This window comes from Schistocerca nitens, chromosome 5, assembly GCF_023898315.1.
Source record: "Schistocerca nitens isolate TAMUIC-IGC-003100 chromosome 5, iqSchNite1.1, whole genome shotgun sequence".
NCBI lineage: Eukaryota > Metazoa > Arthropoda > Insecta > Orthoptera > Acrididae > Schistocerca > Schistocerca nitens.
In genome coordinates this window covers 519,687,615-519,709,782 of record NC_064618.1, presented here as the reverse complement: position 1 = coordinate 519,709,782, position 22,168 = coordinate 519,687,615, and the positions used below count along the sequence as shown (strand labels likewise).

Genomic DNA, 22,168 nt, shown 5'->3' with positions numbered 1-22,168 from the left:
GAAGACTCAGAACGAAAGGTGAATACACTAGATAAACTGCTTGGTAGCATCATGGGTGGTGCTGCCTTAGCGGACGTGCAGAGGCACTTACACAAGCAACACATGATCTCCCAGTAGTGCACAGACGCATCATAGGTGATGGTGAGGATATTTGTTAACTGTGCAAGAGTTGTAGCATGGCATGTACCATAACTCTTTAAAGGTGAATGTGTTAAAAATACATATTTTTCAATTAGTACTTTGTAAAACGCATGTTGTGATGTTTGGTAACTGTTGTACATGTGTAAACCTGAAAATGTACTGAACAATGCAGAAAATAAATAAGAATACATTAAATGTGTTCTATCTCGGGAACCATTCGAAGTAGGGCATACGTCATATGATGTTTTTTGCTCTTAATTATCGTTCCTGTGATGTCCCAGAGTAATGACCATTCCTCCTCAAACACTCAGTATAAAACTCTCCATTTCTGGACAAACAATGTTTGAAGTTTTAGCAGCCTTAAAGAAGCACACTTCATTGATATATCAATACTTTCGGTGCAACAAACAATTATGATCAGTATATTACAAGATTCATATGTTGTATTGAGTATTATTTGGCAAAAAGCTAAACATTTGCTGATACATTACACACTACTGGTCATTAAAACAGTAGCAACTGAAAGGAGACAAAGCAACGAAAGCTTACAGATTGTACGTGCACAGTACAGTGGGCAGAAGCTATGATTAAATTTGTAGGTGATTTGGGGTATATTCGTTGCGAAATTAAGTATTAGTGTTGCGTCTCTGGCAGCAACAATGACTCTAAAAACCAACTTGACGTCGAGTCTAAGTAGGTTAGGATAGATACGGGTAATTTATTCCATGCTGCTTCAACTCTATGCCAGGATTCCCGACAACACATGACCAGATGTTTTCTTTCAATAGGTGAGAGTTCTGGGGAGCGTACTGGTCTGGGCAGTGGTCGAACACCTTCCGTATCGAGGCTGATGGGGACAGCGCGTGCAACGTTCGGTATTTAGTTATCTTGTTGAAAGATAACACATCAGAGACCCGAGGATCGGCCAAAGCCACTGGTCTTAGCATGTCAAGCGTTACCCCGTGTGACCAAATTGTAGGATATGTGAAACATAGCTGATCGTAATATGTACCCGATGGCACCTCATACCATGCTTCAGTCTGGCAATGTCAGTTCTTCCCGGGTCCTCCACAAATGGATATGTCCGTCATAATGCTGCATTCGCAAACCAGGAATCGTCTGACAAGACGACTTGGTGTCACTCCTGTGTCCAGTGTTGACGCTGAATACGCCACTGCTAGAAGTCGCAACAGTGTACCAGTTGCGTATAACGACCCACAATGAAGGAACTATCCGAATGGGACGGAAATTGGTAGATGCGATACTCAGATTGCCTAATGCACAGACAATAAATGATTACAATTTCAGAAAAAAATAGGATGATTTATTCAAGAGAAAGAGCTTCACAAATTGAGCAAGCCAATAACGTGTTAATACACCTCTGGTCCTTATGTAACTGTTATTCGGCTTGACAGTGATTGGATGTCCTCTGAGGTATATCGTGCCAAATTCTGTCCATTTAATCCGTTAGACCATCAAACTCCCCAGTTGGTTGGAGAACCATGTCCATGATACTTCAAACGATCTCAACTGGGGGGAGGGGGGGGGGGGGGAGATCTGAAGACGTTATTGGCTAAGGCAGGGCTTGGCAAGCGCGAAGACAAGCAGTAGAAACTCTCGCCCTGTGCTGTCGAGTATTATTCTGCTTAAATGTAAGCTTATGGTGGAGTGCCATGAAGGACAACAAAACGAGGTGTAGAATGTCGTCGACGTACCGCCGTGCTGTAAAGGTGCCGCAGATGACAAACAAAGGGCTCCTCCTACAAAAAGAAATGGCACCGCAGACCACCGCTCTTAGTTGTATGGCAGTATGGCGGACGACTGTCAAGTTGGTATCCCACCGCTATCCACAGCCTCTCCAGACACGTCTCGCTGGTCATCGGGACTCAGTTCGAAGCGGGACTCAGCACTGAAGACAATTCTACTCTAGTCAACGAGATTCCAGGTCAAATGTGTCCGATAGCACTGCAAACGGGCTTATTGGTTTACAGAGGTCAACGGTAGTCGGAGCAAGGGGCGTCGTGAGTTCAGTCCCCATTCCGTGAGCCGCCTATTAATGGTCCTTATGGTTGCTGAAGCACCAGTTGCACATCGGATCGATGATGATGAATCCGAGGCTCTGAGCGCTTCTCTGACGATTGCTCGGTCCTCTCGTTCTGTCGTTTCTGTATGTCGATCACTTCCTTCTTGACGCATTGTTCGACTACGTTTCACCCATTACTGCAAGCAATGAATGGCAGCAAACTCTAAATGTAAAAAAATGTAAGCTGTGTAGATGAATAGGAAGAACAAACCTCTAATGTTCGGATACAGTATTACTAGTGTACTGCCTGACGGTCATGTCGATTAAATATCTAGGTGTAACGTTGCAGAGCGATATGGAATGGAACGAGCATGTGAGACCTGTGGTAGGGAAGACGAATTGTCGACTTCGGTTTATTGGGAGAATTTTAGGAAAGATTGATTCACAAAGTTTTAAACATGGCTGCTTGGTTCAGTGACCGTTTATAAATTAAAACTGAAACAAATGAGCCCTCGGTCACAAATATTTTTAGTCTTATTGACCAGGTTTCAAAACTTCTAGAGTGCCTTCATCAGAATTAAAACAATTAAAATGGCCTATAACATAGTTACAAATTTATAGGAAAAGACATTTTTTTATATAAAAAGTGTAAGTGCTGACTAACATTTAAAAAAAAAAAAGTTCAAATGTGTGTGAAATCTTATCGGACTTAACTGCTAAGGTCATCAGTCCCCAAGCTTACACACTACTTAACCTAAATTATCCTAAGGACAAACACACACACCCATGCCCGAGGGAGGACTCGAACCTCCGCCGGGATCAGCCGCACAGTCCATGACTGCAGCGCCTTAGACTGCTTTTTTTTTTTCATTTTGTTCGTTGTTGATCGTTGTGTTTGGTCTTTGCGGATGTCACATGACATCCGTTCAAGTTCGTTTGTTGATCGTTCCACTCAGTTTTTTTATTACAGAGGCCAATCGGCTCTCTGACCGGACATGCTGAGGTACCGTGCCGGCTATCGGCAACTACTAACATTAAAAGACGGAGGCAGTACTTACATCTTGCATATAAAATAATTAACAAGCCAGAAGGGGTTTAGTCACAAAATATATAAAAAGGAATGCGTGAAAGCGAGCCACTATGGGCTGCTCGTACCTGTGCAGCCACAGGTTGCAACGGACTGAGGTGCCCGCGTTAACAAGTGCGGGCAGGTGAACATGACGTTGCATCGAGAGTGCCATCTAGTAGCCGCAGGTACAAAAATGGTTCAAATGGCTCTGAGCACTATGACACTTAACATCTATCATCAGTCTCCTAGACTTACAACTACTTAAACCTAACCAACCTAAGAACATCACACACATCCATGCCCGAGGCAGGATTCGAACCTGCGACCGTCGCGGTCGCGCGGTTCGAGACTGAAGCTCCTAGAACCGCAGGTACTAGTTGGTTACTTAACATTCAAGTGTAGACAGACGAAAATTATAATGAATATTGTTCAGTACATAATGTAAAAAGTAATATTTTGTTTAACAGCGACAGTTACTTACACTTTTTATATAAAAATGTCTTTTCCTATAAATTTGTAACTATGTTGTAGGCCATTTTAATTGTTTTAATTCTGATGAAGGCACTCTTAGAAGTGTTGAAACCTGGTCAATAAGACTAAAAATATTTGTGACAGAGGGCTCATTTGTTTCAATTTTAAGATTGATTCATCCGTAAAAGAGGCCGTATGTAGCACACCAGTGCTATCTATTCTTGAGTACTGCCCGAGTGTTAGAGATCGACATCAGATCGGGTTAGAGGCAGACATCGAAGCAGTTCAGAGGCGGGGTGCTAGTTTTGTTAGCGATAGATTCGAAAAACATCTAAGTGTTATGGAGATGCCTCGAAAATTCAAATGGCAATTCATGGAAGGAAGGTCATTCTTTTCGAGAAATACTATTGAGAAAATTTAGAGAACTGGCATTTGAAACTAACTGCGAAAGGATTCTACTGCCGCCAGAACACATTGTGCGTAAAGACCACAAGATAAGAGAGGAGAAATTAGGGCTCATACGGAGGCACGTAGATAGTCATTTTTCCCTCGCTCTATTTACGAGTGGAACAGAAAAGGAAATAATTAGTAGTGTTACAGGGTATCCTTCGTCACGAACCGTAAGGTGGCTTGCGTGGTATCTATGTAGTCGTAGATTTTCATGTATCTGAAACACCCCCAGTATAACTAACATGGTCTGCCACCTCGCACTTCGATGTTCCGTGAGGACTGCTATGGTTGAAACGGCACTGAGCACTATGGGACTTAACTTCTGAGGTCATCAGTCCCCTAGACCTTAGAACTACTTAAACCTAACTAACCTAAGGACATCACACACATCCGTGCCCGCGGCAGGATTCGAACCTGCGACCGTAGCGGTCGCGCGGTTCCAGACTGTAGCGCCTAGAACCTCTCGGCCACTCCGGCCGGCGAGGACTGCTATGAACACGGCGTTGTAGATCACTCAGATACAAGTAAAAACTTAATTCCTTCCATCAGGTATCACGTTTGCAGCCTACCCATGTGCACTGTTGTTGTTTTTTTCACCTACTGTAATTGCGCGAGGTTGAAGGCAGTAGCGAACAACTACGTTTTCCTTGGAACTCTGGTGCAAATGTTCTTTCGATAAAGTTCCCTCTGAAGTCGGCAGGCCTCAGCATAATTCACCATTAATTCCAGCCTCGTAGTAAAGGTATTGTTAAGCCCTTATTCAGATACGCCAAGAACACGAACACACTCAACGTGAGGAGTCTGTTGCTTGCTAAACGCGTTGTAAGGCTTTTCCGCGTGTTAGCAGCAGGATCATGCATGTCAGACTTTCCGAACACTCAGATGAACATTCCTGATTTCTACATATTTTGTTCGTGCGATTACCACCATTTAAAGCGCTGCATTTTTTTTATACGTCAACATACAACATGCTTTGTAAATTACTGTGTTACATTTTCCACACACGTTTATACATTCGAAAATTAAATTTACATACATGAAATAATATTAATACATAATAATATATAAGGTGATTATAATTAAAGTTAAGCTTTCAAAACGCTCTAGAAATAACACCACTGGTCAGAATGACGTCAAATTGCAAAGGCATATTATCGGAGGAGGAGGAAAACGTATGGCAGAAGAAGAAAAATAGTGTGAAAATTGATCAACGGATAGCGCTGTATGTGTCAGAATACGTAAATGAAAACACCTGATATGCGCACGATCAATTAAAGTTGATATACATGCCGGGTACTCGGCTTTTTCTCCTTTCGCGTCTGCGACGTTCGCCATGACTCTCTCTGTGCAGGATCGCGCTCTGCTTGTGAAGCTGTATTACAAGAATGATGACTGTGCACACATCGCTCTGCAGAAGTTCCGGACACTGAAGGGTTTGAAAAAAAGCGTTAGTCCGATGACTGCCGTGGGTCTGGAGAAAATGATTCGGAAATTCGAAAAGACGAGTCCTTTTGGTGTGTAACCTGGTAGAGGGAGGAAACGAACTGATTTGATGTCAGTGGAAGCAGTGGCCACAGCAACGCAGGAGGAGACGAGTGGTGGTGTGCAAACGTGTAGTGCACGGAGAATTGCCCCAACATTGGACATACCCGTGAACACGGTGCGTAAAATCCTACGAAACATCCTTCTTTGCTATCCATTTAAAACTACCCATGTGCACGAGTTGCTTCCTGTTGACCTGCAGCAAGAGAGACCTTTGCTGTAGAATTTCTGCTCGCATGGAAGAGGACAATGATTGGCCGTGGAAGATTTTATGGACGGACGAAGCCCACTTCCATCTGACAGGATATGTCAATACACAGAATTGTCGAATATGGGCAACAGAAAATCCACACACAAATCAAGCAGTACCACTTCATCCTGAAAAGGTCACTGTGCCGTTCGGGTTTACGGTATCTTTTATCATAGGGCCATATATTTTGGAAGAGACAGGTGCTTCCGGTCCTTTTACCTGTACCGTCACTGGTAAGCACTATGAGTGTCTATTGCGCAACCACGACATTCCAGCTCTGCTACAGCGTGGATGTGTGGATGGGATCATTTTTATGCAGGATGGCACACCTCCGCACATTGCAAATCCAGTTAAGAAGCTGCTGAAGCGCCGTTTCGGGAATGCTAGAATTATCAGCCGCCATTTCCCTACAGCCTGGCCGTCCCGATCACCTGATCTTAATATGTGTGACCTCTGGCTGTGGGGCTACTTGGAAGATGTTGTGTTCAGTGTTCCGATTACAAACTTAGCTGCATTGAAGGCACGCATTAAGCAACACATTCTGAACGTGACACCGGAAACACTTCGATCAGTTGTGGAACATACTGTTTCTCGATTTCAACGTGTTGCAGAAAACGGTGGACAGCATATTGAACATGTTTTATGCCAACCACACGGAAATTAATAATCCGATTTGATTTTGGTTGATGCTTTTTATGCGGTTTTTGGTCTCAGGACAATTAAAAACCGATTTTTCCAATACTATGTGATATGACGTTGCCGTGGTGGATGAGCTTACGTAACTAACAGTGTCACACCTGTACACACATGCACACTGAGTAGTACAGTTTGTTTGACTTCAAATGTACACCTTGTTATATGATTCATTTGTCATTTGTAGTCAATCACTATTAAATTATAATGCTTACAGCGTCATCTGTTGCTACATTTTGTAACTATTTATTTTTCTTTCCCCCCTTCTCTGATAATATTCCGTTGCAATTTGACGTCATTCCGACCAGTGGTGTTATCTCTACAGCGGTTTGAAAGTTTAATTATAATCACCGTTTATATACATATACAAAATAAAGTCTACAATATGCTGATATATTGATGTCTGATCTTGTAAGTAGGTTCGTATGCTGTAACAGATACTTATATATCATCCGTACTCATGAAGACTGTTAACAGAATCTTCAGCTGATTTAATTTCAAGAAGAATTTTGTTTGTATTGTGTAAGGTGCATCAGATGAAAGCGACACAGATGGAAAAAAATGGTTCAAATGGCTCTGAGCACTATGGGACTTAACTTCTGAGGTCATCAGTCCCCTAGAACTTAGAACTACTTAAACGTAACTAACCTAAAGACATCACACACATCCATGCCCGAGGCAGGATTCGAACCTGCGACCGTAGCGCTCGCGCGGTTCCAGACTGTAGCGCCTAGAGCCGCTCGGCCCGGCACAGATGGAAAAAATAAGTAAACCATTTATTGTTTCAAAAGTAATTCCTATACCTCTTAATACACTTTTTCCCACTGTGAGGCGAGACAATCATTGCCTTATTGAAAAAATGTATGCGGTTGCCTACGAAACGATGATTGTAACTAGGGGCGGACCTGTTCGTCGGAAGAAAATTGACAACCACGAATTTTCGTCTTCAGGACTTCAAAAATATGGAAATCACTAGGATAGATTTCGGTACTGTATGGTAGATGTATGTGGGTTTCCCAGCGAAACTAGACTGCGAACATTTGGCCGGCCGCGGTGGCCGAGCGGTTCTAGGCGCTTCAGTCCGGAATCGCGCGACTGCTACGGTCGCAGGTTCGAATCCTGACTCGGGCATGGATGTGTGTGATGTCTTTAGGTTAGTTAGGTTTAAGTAGTTCTAAGTTCTAGGGGACTGATCACCTTCGATGTTAAGTCCCATAGTGCTCAGAGCCATTTGAGCGAACATTTGTTTAACATATAACTCGAAATGCCATGTCTATGTTCAGTAATAGCTCCTGTATATTTGATGATGACTAAATTCTGGAATGCGAGTCATGAGCAATAAAGTCATTCTTTGCCTGATATTTGGCTTTTACGATGGCAACCCAGTCAGCCTGAGTGGAGAACTGCCGATTACTATAATAATAACGACCTGCCTCGTGCGGGACTGTCTCACATTTATAATATTGAAATTAAAACATGCTCTAAAATCTTGGAATCCCTGGGAGTGATGTCTTGCCTGTATCAATTGCGAAACAGGCAAAAATGTCCGAGATTCTCGATTCCCAGAATGGATAAACTGTCTGTATAGATAATTAAGTTTTTACAGAAGCCTCAGTGTGCGAGTACTTCTTCCACTTGGCTCGTTTTTTGATCATCCAGACAGCAAGTCAAATGGTGAAAGTACACTACAAACACTGACCATCGAAAAACTAATCCTTAGCTTTACAGCAATATTTCCCCCAAAAAAATCACTAGAAATTAAGGTGTACAGGAAACGTTACCAGTCAGTCCTGTAACTAGAAACTAGCTGTTACCCGCGGCTCTGTTCCATATCAGTAGTTTCGTTATGATGGGCGATGGTGCGTAAGCAAGCTACTGCACATGCAATAATATCAGCTGCCCTCACGTATCTGCTTATTTGGGAAAGCATAGCTCGTGATTTTTAGCCTGTTTTCCTACTGTCAGGCTGTCCAAACACGCGATTCATCGGTATGTGCAATGTCATTGCCGAGCAGTGCTTAGAGGGGCGTGGGCAGGATCACGCACCTACGCATCGTGCTATTAAAGTAACTATACATTATACAGTGTCTACATTGCAACAACGGAAAAAACAGTGTGGAAGTATGGATTAAACACACCGAGAGTTGTACAAGCATTGTAATTAATACTTTGAATCATATTCATATAGCATGTAAGTGTTTTCACAGATATGATAAATATCAAAAGTCGAAGAGTAAATAGCTTTTTCCAGGAGCAAGTATTTTTTCCTAATTCGCTAAATATTCTTGAAATAAATAAGTATGTTGTACTACACACTTCCTGAAGTAGTCTAAGTTCTCCCTCAGGGGTCAAGCTATCTTCATACCAAATTTCATCGAAGGCTATTTAGTGACTAGTTGCAAAAACGTAACAGAGTTAATTTTACATTTATAATATTTGCGTGGATAAAACATTCAATTACATACCTTTTTCCGTAATCCGATTTTGATGAAATAAAGCCTATACGGTGCCCCAGGATATGCTCAAGTTACCTGTCAAAACCCCTTCAAAGGGGTTAGTGGTTTCAAACAGAGAAACCAGCAGACACAGCAGTTTTGCAGGTTTATTATTAGTATAGATTATGGTACATTTCTCTTTAAAATGTGATATCTTAATAATTTTAAAAATAGTTCGTCGCCGCCAAGGCTTACTGCGGACGAGAAACTGCTGATAATATTTTGTCACATTTAGCCTTTTTCGGGTACAAAATTTCCAGCTGACTACAGGGACACATTGTCGTGTAGAACGATAAGTGTTAATGGCGGGACTTACAAGAGAAAGAGGGAGAGGGGCAGAGAAAAAGAAAGCAACCGAACCTGTGCTTGCATCTGTAATCAGCTGGTTAACGTTGCAGAATGTTACGACGATTGTGGCAGAAAAAACACACACTATCGCGTGGGGGAAGATCAGAAGGTCGAAGTTCTATAATAAGAGATCTCCAGATAACTCACCTGCTTTGCAGTGCGCGGCGAGGCTTTCGCATGGCGCTACACTCAACTGTTTCACAGACGGCCGCGAACCAGCGTGTCCTTCGGCGAGAACGGCAGATAGCGTCCTCTGTGGTGATGTCAGTACTCGATCCGTCAGTGATGTAACGAGTGACTGTCTCATGTGGCCTTGTCGTCATAGAACGAGCCACCAGTTTTGATCGCAATCAGTGACGTAATTTCGAAATGTATTACGTCTTATTTTTAAGAAGAGGACTGCGATCATTCAGAACCCGCTGAGTTAGACGTACACGACAACGTCACACAGGGAAGTAAATGTTCTAAGCATGCGGACTTCACTTTCCTTATTAGAATCATCTATTCTGTTTCACAGGTCAAGGGCATGACTTGCCACCGTTCCGCACTAAAATTCGCTGTGAATGTAGTTTTCTTTCTCGTAATCGGTTTTAACTATGATAGTAGGGGATTTAAACCGCGAGACAAATTCTTCTCTGGTCGAAGTATCCCGGTTATCGCTTGTAATGTTTCAGGGTGATATAAATGTGGATGTCGTCTTTAATGTTTTAGGTCTTCCAGAGCAAAACCAGTATCTCTGCGTCGCTGTGATCTATCTGTGCATTTCTCATAACCTTCTACTTCTGTATCCTCACTTCCATCTCCTATACTAATCTTACCTTATTATTTCTCCCCCTTCTTTGAACATTTATCGCCTTGACCCGCCCTGATACCTTCTGTACTCCTGCTTAACAGTACGTCAATAAGACTGACGTTCCATAAATAACATATATTCATTAGTACATAGTAATAACCAGCGAAACCGGCAATGCTTCCTAGTTGCTAAATACAGGGTGGGAATTATAGAACTATATAAAATAAAATCGTCGAAGTTTCTGAACTGTTGGCGTTAGGACGTTCAAACTGCGCGGCTGGCCGCTGAGCATGATGGGAATTAGTATGCGCATGCATGGTTTGGTTTAGCGACGAACGGACTTCCATTTGGATGGGTTCGTCAATAAGCAAAATTGGCGCATTTTTGGGACTGAGAATCCGCATTTCGCGATCGAGAAGTCTCTTCACCGTCAACGGGTGACTGTGTGGCGTGCAGTGTACAGTCACGGAATAATCGGTGCGATATTTCTTGATGGCACGGTGACTAGCGAATGGTATGTGAAGGCTCTGGAAGATGATTTCATCCCCATCATCCAAAGTACACTGATTTCGACAAGATGTGGTTCATGCAAGGTGCAGCTCAACGCCATCGAAGCAGGAGAGTGTTTGATGTTCTGGAGGAGCATTTTGGGACAGTATTTTGGCTCTGGGGTACCCAGAGGCCATTGGCATGCGCCTCGATTGCCTGTCATAATTTACGGACATGAACACATGCGACTCCTTTTTGTGGGGCTATGTTAAAGAAGGTGAACAGCAATAATCCCAAGGCCGCGCGGGGTAGCCGCGCGGTCTAGGGCGCCTTTTCACGGTCCGTGTGGCTCCCCCCATCGGAGGTTCGAGTCCTCCCTCGGCCATGGGTGTGTGTGCGTTGTCCACAGCGTAAGTTAGTTTAAGTTAGATAAATTAGTGTGTAGGCTCAGGGCGCGATGACCTCAGCAATTAGTTCCCATAAGACCTAACCACAAATTTCCACATAACCCCAAAACCATTTCTGAGCTGAAAACAGCCATTCAGGACGTCATCGACAGCATCGGTGTTCCGACACTTCAGGGGGTTATGCAGAATTTCTCTATTCGTCTATGCCACATCATCGCCAATTACGGCAGGCATACCGAACGTCACAACCTAAATCCGAATATCTATAGTGACGTTTACATGTCGAATAAAGTGTGTGCACGCCGCAGTTTGTAACTAATTTACGTTTTTTTTCACATAGTTCAATAAGTGTCATCCTGTATGTACAGGAATTGGATATACGTCCTAATCTCCTCCTCCTTCTTGTCTTTGTTCATCTCCTCCCCCTCCCTATCTCTCTGTCCATCACTTCCTCCTCCCTCTCTCTCTCCATCTTCTCCTCCCTCTGTCTGTCCACCTTGCCCCCTTTATGTCCAGCTTTTCTCCCCATCTCTCTGTCCGTCACTTCTTCCTCCCTCCCTCCCTCCCTCTCTCTCTCTCTCTGCTCTCTCCCTCCCTCTCTCCATCTTCTCCTTCCCCCTCCCTGTCCATCTCCCCCTTGCCGCCCTCTGTGTCCATCTTTTCTTTTCCCTCTCTCTGACCAAAAGCCTTGCAAACGAAATCTTGTTTGGGACTTGAGGTCGCTTGAAGTGAGTGGGTGAATCTATTGGGAACACAGGTACAGTCTTTGAGAGACACCTCTCCAGCTGCCGTATCTGTGAGGATAGTAGCTTCAACGACAGTATATTCCATAGCATTAATCTGCGAACGGAAAGGATTACAGAGTTCCGCATTATTCAGATTACGTAGTAGCATCCTAATCATACGCCGATAAACCGTAAACACAGCTTTCCAATTTTCTGCTAAAACCGACTACAAGGAAGAAATCAAGTAATACATTGTTGTGTACACAATTCGTTTACAAATATATACAGGGCGAACATTAAAAATCCGACAAACTGCACGGACGGTTTCATGACTGGAAATGGAGGAAAAAATGTCCTATGAACATGTCTCCCGAAATGCATCACTGCCACGGTTGATGACGCTGACGAATGAAAGTTCGTCTGACAACGTGTCGTTTGTTACTTGTTTCAGGTAGTGTGATTGACGCAGCGTACTGTAAGCAGCAGAATGGTCCGGTATTTACTGCGGGAACATGCCGAGATGATGTTTGTATACGTCCATGAGGATGGAGGCAGTCGAGAGGTAGCACGGCTATACCAGAGCAAGTACCCTCACAGACACCAACCATATCACACAACATTTCACATTTAAATAACTTAGACAAACGAATTGATTGCTTGGTTGGTTGATTTGGGTGGAGGGGACCAAACAGCGAGGTCATCGGTCCCATCGGATTGGGGAAGGATGGGAAAGGAAGTCGGCAGTGCCCTTTCAAAACAAGAGCATTTGCCTGAAGCGATTTAAGGAAATCACAGAAAACCTAAATCAGGATGGCCGGACGCGGGTTTGAATCGTCGTTCTGCCGAATGCGAGTCCAGCGTGCTAACCACTACGCCACCTCGCCCGGTAAACAAGTTAACCGGAAAGAAATGACCGAAACGCTACTCGAACCAATGATCCAGCGTTTACCAGTTTCAAACGCTAGTGATTTTTCGTATCATCATCGTCAATTATTTTGATTTTGACGGAAATGTTTATCGAACATGCACCTCTGTTTAAAAATTTACCTCAGCTTGGAATCGAACCGTGGCCACCTACATGGCATGCAAACATTCTACCACAGAACCGGGAGGCCAGTCGAAAAACTGTCCTACCTTTACTTAACTAAGCATGCCCGGTCGAATTTTCATGAGAATTTTTAAGAGTTGCATCGAAGTGCTTTTGAAGATTTTTTATTTTAGTTCTGAACTTCACGAACCACAAACACAAAAAATTACAAAAATTTGATTGCCACATGCTCTCCTTTTTAGACACGCCTGCAAAAATGTGTTGTTGAATATAAGATACCCATTCACACAAACAGTTCAACATACGTGAATAAAATGTTTATTCTGGGTATATTACGTGTATTTACAGTTGCTGGCTTTATTGAGCTTTGTGAAAATCTATAAGTTTTGATGTTCAATTGTGAACAAAAAGTACAGCGAAAACGAATAAATTGAAAAATAACTAAAATAGCAGTTGTTTTTAATTCAGTCATTACAGAAAAATTCGAGATGGTAGAGGGTGGGGCAAATGAAAGTGGCCCGGAGAACAGAGTTCCAGGATACAAAGAAATACAACAGAGGAAAGGAAATACAGTACTAACTTGACTATACCAGACGCTGCAAGTGATCACCATTCGTCTCTTGGCGCTTTGGGCCCTGACCAGCTAGCTGCCGAAATGGCTCTGAGCACTATAGGACTTAACATCTGAGGCCATCAGTCCCCTAGAACTTAGAACTACTTAAACCTAACTAACCTAAGGACATCACACACATCCATGACAGAGGCAGGATTCGAACCTGCGACCGTAGTGGTCGCGCGGTCCCAGACTGAAGCGCCTAGAACCGCTCGGTCACGCCGGCCGGCCCAGCTATCTGCTGAAGTCGGATCGAAGCTGGACTGCTGGAATTGCTGCAATCTCATCCGTAATGTTCTGCTACAGTTCTTGAAGACTATGAGGATTGTTGCGATCCACTTTATACTTGAGGACTCCCCACACAATTTAATCGCAGATTGCCGGCCGAAGTGGCCGCGCGGTTCTGGCGCTGCAGTCTGGAGCCGCGAGACCGCTACGGTCGCAGGTTCGAATCCTGCCTCGGCCATGGATGTGTGTGATGTCCTTAGGTTAGTTAGGTTTAACTAGTTCTAAGTTCTAGGGGACTAATGACCTCAGCAGTTGAGTCCCATAGTGCTCAGAGCCATTTGAACCATTTTTTTTAATCGCACATTGATGGGTCGGGTGACTTGGGTGACTAACCAGGGGCACGACCAGACTGCTAACAACTTTGTCAGTCGTGAAGATTGTGTAAATTGACTCCAAGGTTCGGCTGGCTGTATGGGCAAGTGACTGTACGTCTTTACCTCCTCCGATAATGCTGCCACAGTGGTCCAATCATATCCAATCGTCTGGGTCGCTTTTATTTGCCCCAGTTACCTCTCAGTTCATAAGTTTCAAAAGTGTAGTTTCCATAATTTATGAATAAACTGTGCTTGAACATGGTAAGCGGACGTCCACTAATGGTGTGAGCCGAAAATGGAGAGCGAGTGGGCCGGTAAGATCCCACCGAATCTCATTTAAAGGGGCGAGGGGATAATGAAAATCTCACGTCAACATTTCAGTTCAGAGAATATACATTATTATAATCGATAACATTTTCTGTATAAAACCGGACCTGAGCATAGACAAAAAGCTCAACAGTCTTGTATGGCCTATCTGAATTGAACTGTATGCTTTCCATGTGTGCATTCCAGGGATTCCCCGGTCAGAAACAAGTGCCACACAACCGTCAGATTTTATTCGGAGAATTTCCTGGCATGCCGGTCGAAATCAGTGCATGGCAGTCAGTGAGTCAGTCGTGTTATTTTACAATGCATACAAAATATTATTGCGTCGAACATGAATTTGTATTACAACTTTCGCAATGCGTATGTCCAGCGGCATGCCGGCAAGGCGAAACAAACGCGTCAGCTAGAGCTTAACCGTTTGTGGATGAAAGCTAAGCTGAAGTTCACCGGTAAGAATTCTCTTAGCGATCACGCAAATCGAGGGACTGGAAAGCTGCATTATCGTGCGGTTCAAAGGAAGTTACAAACAATGCTGTCTTCCGCCTGCAAAGAAAGTAAATGTTCAGTGCCACTTAACGTACGTAATATGTCAATAAAAGATCAATTTTTTAGGTATTCATTAAAACGAATAATACTATTTTCGTGGACCATCTTTGTCTGTCTATCTCTGCTTGTCCTAATATTACTCAGGTTTGGCATGTTAAAAATAAATTGTTTTTAATCAAGTGTTAAAAACACTTTTTAATACAGTTTTTAAATGAAACGTGTTTTTATAAAGTGTTTTAATCAATTATTAAAACAAAATATATGTTTACCCGTCTATAGCGTAAAAATTTGGAAATTTGTGGTAAGGACTATGGGACCAAACTGCTGAGGTCATCGGTCCCTAGGCTTAGGCACTGCTTAATCTAACTAACTTACGCCAAGGACAACACACACACCCATGCCCGAGGGAGGACTCGAACCTCCGACGGGGAGATCCGCTCGAACCGTGACAAGACGGCTACCCCGCGCGGTCGTAGGGTAAATCTCACCTGAGGGGCAGAGGGGCGATGCACTATTCTCACCAAGGGGGAGGGAGGGGTCTTAATTTTTAAAAATAAACCTAACGTAATTAATGAACGTCCATAAGATTAGGTGAGATGGCTGTACATCCTCTCCCCAGCAATCTGAAGTCGTGCAGCTTCCATATTGTTATCTGCTGAACGCTGCTCGTATTTACAAGTGTTTCTGAACGGGCGAGCGAAGCGAAATTTCGCCAAGAGCTCAGCGTTCGTGACGAGCTGGGAAACTGCCAAACACCACAGCCCGGTTGCCAGAGCCCGTCTTCCTGCGAGCCAAGAGCCTCAGGCTGAATCACGCCACGCTCGCCTGTCAGCGGCAAGAACAAAGGGGCACCGAGGCCGGGCGTGCCGGTGGGGTTTGCCCGCTCGGTGTCTTGGCGGCATTTATAATAGTTGTGCAGCACGTGGAAATTTCCACGCACATAGATTTCCCGTGTTGCACTCAATTTCTTGACGCCAACCGAGGACAACTTATTTATTTACTTATCGTATGGCGACAACAGCAAATATTGAGGAATACTTAAAGTTTACAATTATACATTTAAGGATTTGGGCACAAAGCTAATATGTTCAAATTCTGAAAGTTAATAATTGAATAACACTAAGAGGAGGGCATTCAAACTATAAAAATTGGGACTGTTAATTAAAAATATACGTTTAGTCAGAGTTCAACATCTGTTGAACGAAGGCAGTTGATAGAGGGGGCAGCATTAATGAAAGCACTAAATGGTCCTGGGTACTTCCTCAGAGGGCGCTCCCTGACAGTATGCGAACGGTTTGTTCTTCAGCCCCATAATCACAGGCTGGAATGTCCCAGAGACAGCAGTTGTGCATCCGAGCGTTTCACCTGGCGTTACCAGTTCTCCTCCTATTAATCGTGTCTACTCACTTGGTAGACTGGATCTTGAACGCCTTGATGTTTTATTGCTGCAGCATTCCGTCTCCTGTACCGTTCTTGTTTATTGTCAAACTTCTTGTTGTTTTTTCGATTATGTCACAGTGGCGTGCGTGATACCAAGCGGTCTGGAGGACAGTCATTTAAGACTGTATGAATTGGGTGGTCGGGGTGATGCAGCTTTCTTCATTCTCGATCGGCTGCTTCTCGGCGTCGCAATTCAGTGGTGGAATGTTACGATGGTATGCAGCCAACGGATCGGTGTGGGTTTTAATGTCCCCGTAATAATTTTCATTGATTCATTCAGATGGATGCCTAGTTTCCTTGTACACTACTGGCCATTAAAATTGCTACACCACGAAGTTGACGCGCTACAGACGCGAAATTTAACCGACAGGAAGAAGATGCTGTGATATGCAAATGATTAGCTTTTCAGAGCATTCACACAAGGTTGGCGCCAGGGGCGACACCTACAACGTGCTGACATGAGGAAAGTTTCCAACCGATTTCTCATACACAAACAGCAGTTGACCGGCGTTGCCTGGTGAGACGTTGTTGTGATGCCTCGTGTAAGGAGGAGAAATGCGTACCATCGCGTTTCCGACTTTGATAAAGGTCGGATTGTAGCCTTTCGCGATTGCGGTTTATCGTATCGCGGGGGCATTGCTGCTCGCGTTGGTCGAGATCCAATGACTGTTAGCAGAATATGGAATCGGTGGATTCAGGAGGGTCATACGGAACGCCGTGCTGGATCCCAACGGCCTCGTATCACTAGCAATCGAGATGACAGGCATCTTATCCGCATGGCTGCAAAGGATCGTGCGGCCACGTCTCGATCCCTGGGTCAACAGATGGGGACGTTTGCAAGACAACAACCATCTGCACGAACAGTTCGGCGACGTTTGCAGCAGCATGGACTATCAGCTCGGGGACCATGGCTGCGGTTACCCTTGACGCTGCATCACAGACAGGAGCGCATGCGATGGTGTACTCAATGACGAACCTAGGTGCACGAATGGCAAAACGTCATTTTTTCGGATGAATCCAGGTTCTGTTTACAGCATCATGACGGTCGCATCCGTGTTTGGCGACATCGCGGTGAACGCACATTGGAAGCGTGTATTCGTCATCGCCATACTGGCGTATCACCCTGCGTGATGGTATGGGATGCCATTGGTTACACGTCACGGTCACCTCTTGTTCGCACTGACGGCACTTTCAACAGAGGACGTTACATTTCAGATGTGTTCCGACCCGTGGCTCTACCCTTCATTCGATCCATGCGAAATCCTACATTTCAGCAGGATAATGCACGACGGCATGTTGCAGGTCCTGTACGGGCCTTTCTGGATACAGAAAATGTTCGACTGCTGCCCTAGCCAGCACATTCTCCAGATCTCTCACCAACTGAAAACGTCTGGTCAATGGTGGCCGAGCAATTGACTCGTCACAATACGCCAGTCACTACTCTTGACGAACTGTGGTATCGTGTTGAAGCTGCATGGGCAGCTGTACCTGTACACTCCATCCAAGCTCTGTTTGATTCAATGCCCAGGCATATCAAGGCCGTTATTACGGCCAGAGGTGGTTGTTCTGGATACTGGTTTCTCAGGATCTATGCATTCAAATTGCGTAAAAATATAATCACATGTCAGTTCTAGTATAATATATTTGTCAAATGAATACCCGTTTATCATCTGCATTTCTTCTTGGTGTAGCAATTTTAATGGCCAGTAGTGTATATTTATTAAATTTCAAGCGTGTTTTTTCTGTTTCAGAGGTTTAATCTCGCGTTTCTCTAAATGTAAGTTCATTCAGTCTGTAGCGCAGTAGTAGCTCACTGAACAGCCAGCTACGTAGCTCATTAGCGCATCAGCGTCCATTGGAGATGCATCGGGAGTTCAGCAAGTTGCATATCTACAGTTGTCTGCTTTTATAGTTCACGTCTTCAGTTAGTCTCGCTGGGATGGCTAGGATGTGTGCATAGTGTGTGCGAACGCAGGAGGAGCTGGCCACTGTTCGCGAACAGCTGAACGTGCTTTTGCCTACGGTCAGTCACCTTCGGGTTGCTGCCTCGGCGTGTAAAAAATGTTCAAATGTGTGTGAAATGTTATGGGACCTAACTTCTAAGGTCATCAGTCCCTAAACCTACACACTACTTAACCTAAATTATCCTAAGGATAAACACACACACCCATGCCCGAGGGAGAACTTGAATCTCCGCCGGGACCAGCCGCTCGGCTAATTCCGCACGGCCCTCGGCGTGTAGCGGCGGCGGAAAATCTGGCGCGTCGCATGGGCACCTCCTAGTGCACCCAACGCGGTGGATCCGCCTTCACAGCAGGGTCAGTGGCGGGTGGTATCGTGTTCATGTCGCTCGAAGCGGCCTCGCCCATTCACCCTGTTAGTGCACCGGTGGCCGCTCCTTCGACAGCGTCCGAGCAGGCACACAGGGGTAGGGGTTTACTAGTTACTGGGACCGCCAATGATAGGCGCATTATGAAGCCGCTTAGGCAGATAACTTTTAGGGCTGGGAAGGAAACCAGTGTGCTCTCAGTATGTCTGCTGGAGGGCCTCATCGGGGATGTAGAGGCGGCCTTGCCTGTGGCTATCGATCGTGCAGGCTCTGTGTTGTGGCTCACGTCGGTACCAAAGACGCCTGTCGCTTGGAGGTGCAACTAGAGCTAACAATTTGCAGCATCGTTCCCAGAGTTGATCGGGTCCTTTGGTTTGGAGCAAAGTGGAGGGTCTGAACCAAAGGCTTCGTCGACACTGGTACGGTCTTGGCTGCAAATTTCTCGACGTGCGTTATCGTGTGGGGATTTGTAGGACTCCACTTGATAGGTCAGGGGTGCACTATACAAAGGAAGCACCTACTCGGGTATCAGAGTAGTTCTGGAGTGAAGATGAGGGATTTCAAAGCTAGGCAGTAGTTTGAGGTGCTTTGATGAACAATATTCAGTCGATATGCAACAAGGAAAATCAAACAGCGTTCAGAATAAAGATACTTCTACTGTCAGAATTTTATCAGTAAACTGTCGAAGTATTCTTAGTAAAGTTCCAGAATTTACTGCCCTCCAGACAGTTCTCGCACTCAAATTATGCTTGGGACCGAGAGGTGACTGAAACCCGATGTGGAAAGCTCTGAGATATTTAGCGAGTCGTGGAACGTATATCGGAAAAGCAGATTAAAGACCATAGGAGGGGGTGTGTTCATCACAGTTTGCAACAGCATTGTCTCTAGTGAGATATAAGTTGAATGTGACAGTGAAGTCAACTGGTCGCGTATAACAGGTAGAGGTGGAACCAAATTAGTTGTTGGATGTTTTGACCGGCCACCCGATTCTGCTGTGACAGTTCTAGAGTCATTCAAAGAAATTCTACGGTCAATAGCGGGTAAATACCCAGATCATGTAATACTTGTTGGAGGCGACTTTAACCTGCCGACTATAGACTGGGTTGTCTATAGAATCAATGTGGGAGGGTACAGACTGACAGTTATGCGAAATACAGACATCAAAAAAAGTTTTGCATCACCACGGTTCCGAGAGTTCCGGAACCAGTACAGAAAATTGGAATAGAGGTCAACATCATTTACGCCCTTTTTATTGCTCATGAAAACCACACATTGCAGTGTTGTACCACCATACAGCAAGACCTTCAGAGGTGGTGGTCCAGATTGCTATATACACCGGTACCTCTAATACCCAGTAGTACGTCCTCTTGAATTGATGCATGCCTGTATTCGTCGTGGCATACTATCCACAAGTTCATCAAGGCACTGTTAGTCCACATTGTCCCACTCCTCAAAGGCGATTCGGCGTAGATCCCTCAGAGCGGATGGTGGGTCACATCGTCCATAAACAGCCCTTTTGAATCTATCCCAGGCATATTCGATAGGGTTCATGTCTAGGGAACATGTTGGCCACTCTAGTCGAGCGATGTCGTTACCCTGAAGGAAGTCATTCACAAGATGTGCACGATGGGGGCGCGAAGTGTCGTTCATAAAGAATGCCTCGCCAATATGCTACCGATATGGTTGCACTATCGGTCGGAGAATGGTATTCACGTATCGTTAAAGCCGTTGCGGTGCCTTCCATGAGCACCAGCAGCGTACGTCGGCCCCAAAAAATGCCACTCCAAAACAGCAGGGAACCTCCACGTTGTTGCAATCGCTGAACAGTGTGTCTAAGGTGTTCAGCCTGATCAGGTTGCCTCCAAACACGTCTCCGACTATTGTCTGGTTGAAGGTGACACTCATCGGTGAAGAGAACGTGATGCCAATCCTGAGCAATCCATTCGGCATGTTGTTGGGCCCATCCGTACCGCACTGCATGGTGTCGTGGTTGCAAAGATTGATCTCGCCATGGACGTTGGGAGTGCAGTTGCACATCATGCAGCCTTTTGCGCACAGTTTGAGTCGTAACACGACGTCCTGTGGCTGCACAAAAAACATTATTCAACATGGTGGCGTTGCTGTCAGGATTCCTCCGAGCCGTAATCCGTAGGTAGCGGTCATCCACTGCAGTAGTATCCCTTGGGCGGCCTGAGCGAGGCATGTCATCGACAGTTCCTGTCTCTCTCTACCTCCTCCATGTCCGAAAAACGTCGCTTTCGTTCACTCAGAGACGCCTGGACACTTCCCTTGTGGAGAGCACTTCCTGGCACAAAGTAATAATGCGGACGCTATGGAACCAGGGTATTGACCGTCTAGGCATGATTGAACTGCAGACAACACGAGCCGTGTACCTCATTCCTGGTGGAATGACTGGAACACCGGCTGTCGGACCCCCTCCATGCTCATGAATGGTTGTTTACATCTTTGGGTTGGTTTAGTGACTTCTCTGTCTTTGTCTGTAATACAATATCCACAGTCAACGTCTTTCAGGAGTTCTGGGAACCGGGGTGATGCAAAACGTTTTTTGATGTGTGTACTTATGTACACGTTTTCCGAAAATTGTCCTGAGCAGCTAGCTCGGCAGCCCACACGCAATGGAAATATCTTAGACCTTGTAGCTACAAGTAGGTCCGACCTTATCGACAATGTCAGTCTAGAAACGAGTATTAGCGGTCATGATGTCATCATAGCAACTATGATTACGAAAGTTAATAAATCTGTTAAGAGACTAGGAGACTGTTTCTGCTGGATTGAGCAGATAAGCAGTTATTAGTACTCATATTTCACTTAGACAGTGAACTGGCATCAGTTCCAGTAAGATGGGTGTAGAGGAATTACGGACAAAGTTTAAAGAGATTGTAAATCGTGGCCTGGAGAGTTATGTGCCTACTAAGCGAGGGTTAGGAGTTGGTGCGTCTGTGACAAGATCGATGCGCGAGGCATACAACGACTACCATCGTCACACCTTAGCAGATCTGGCAGAGAACCGGAGAAAATACTGATCTTGCATAAAATCGGTAAGCGGGTCTAAGGCTCCATTCAGTACCTCGCTGAACAGTCTGGTGTGGCAGTTGAAGGCAGCAAAATGAAAGCCGAAGTTTTAAATTTCACGTTCCAGAAATCGTTCACACAGGGGAGTCGTACAACACGTCGTCATTTGACCATCGGACAGACTCCTTGTAATCTCCCCACGGAAAATTACCCTCTACCACGCAATAATTAATAATTATCAATCAAATCATCCACATTTATTCACTTTTGGAAAGTGTCTGATCGGATTTTCTAGTAATATATGCGCCGACAGCTCGTCGACGCCAAGGTATTT

General features: G+C 44.8%; 1 protein-coding gene across 2 annotated transcripts in view; it reads right to left on the bottom strand.

Moving 5' to 3' along the window:
* LOC126260183 (glycerol-3-phosphate dehydrogenase, mitochondrial) overlaps positions 1–22,168 on the bottom strand; it is a 200,171-nt gene that overhangs the window by 124,572 nt on the left and 53,431 nt on the right. The window contains exon 1 of one of the 2 annotated variants that reach the window (XM_049957456.1): positions 9,630–9,649. The exons of the other annotated variant lie outside the window; for it this stretch is intronic. The gene's annotated coding sequence lies outside the window, so the exon portion shown is untranslated. Of the gene's footprint in view, positions 1–9,629; positions 9,650–22,168 lie in introns of those variants that run through there. 2 annotated transcript variants of the gene reach the window in all.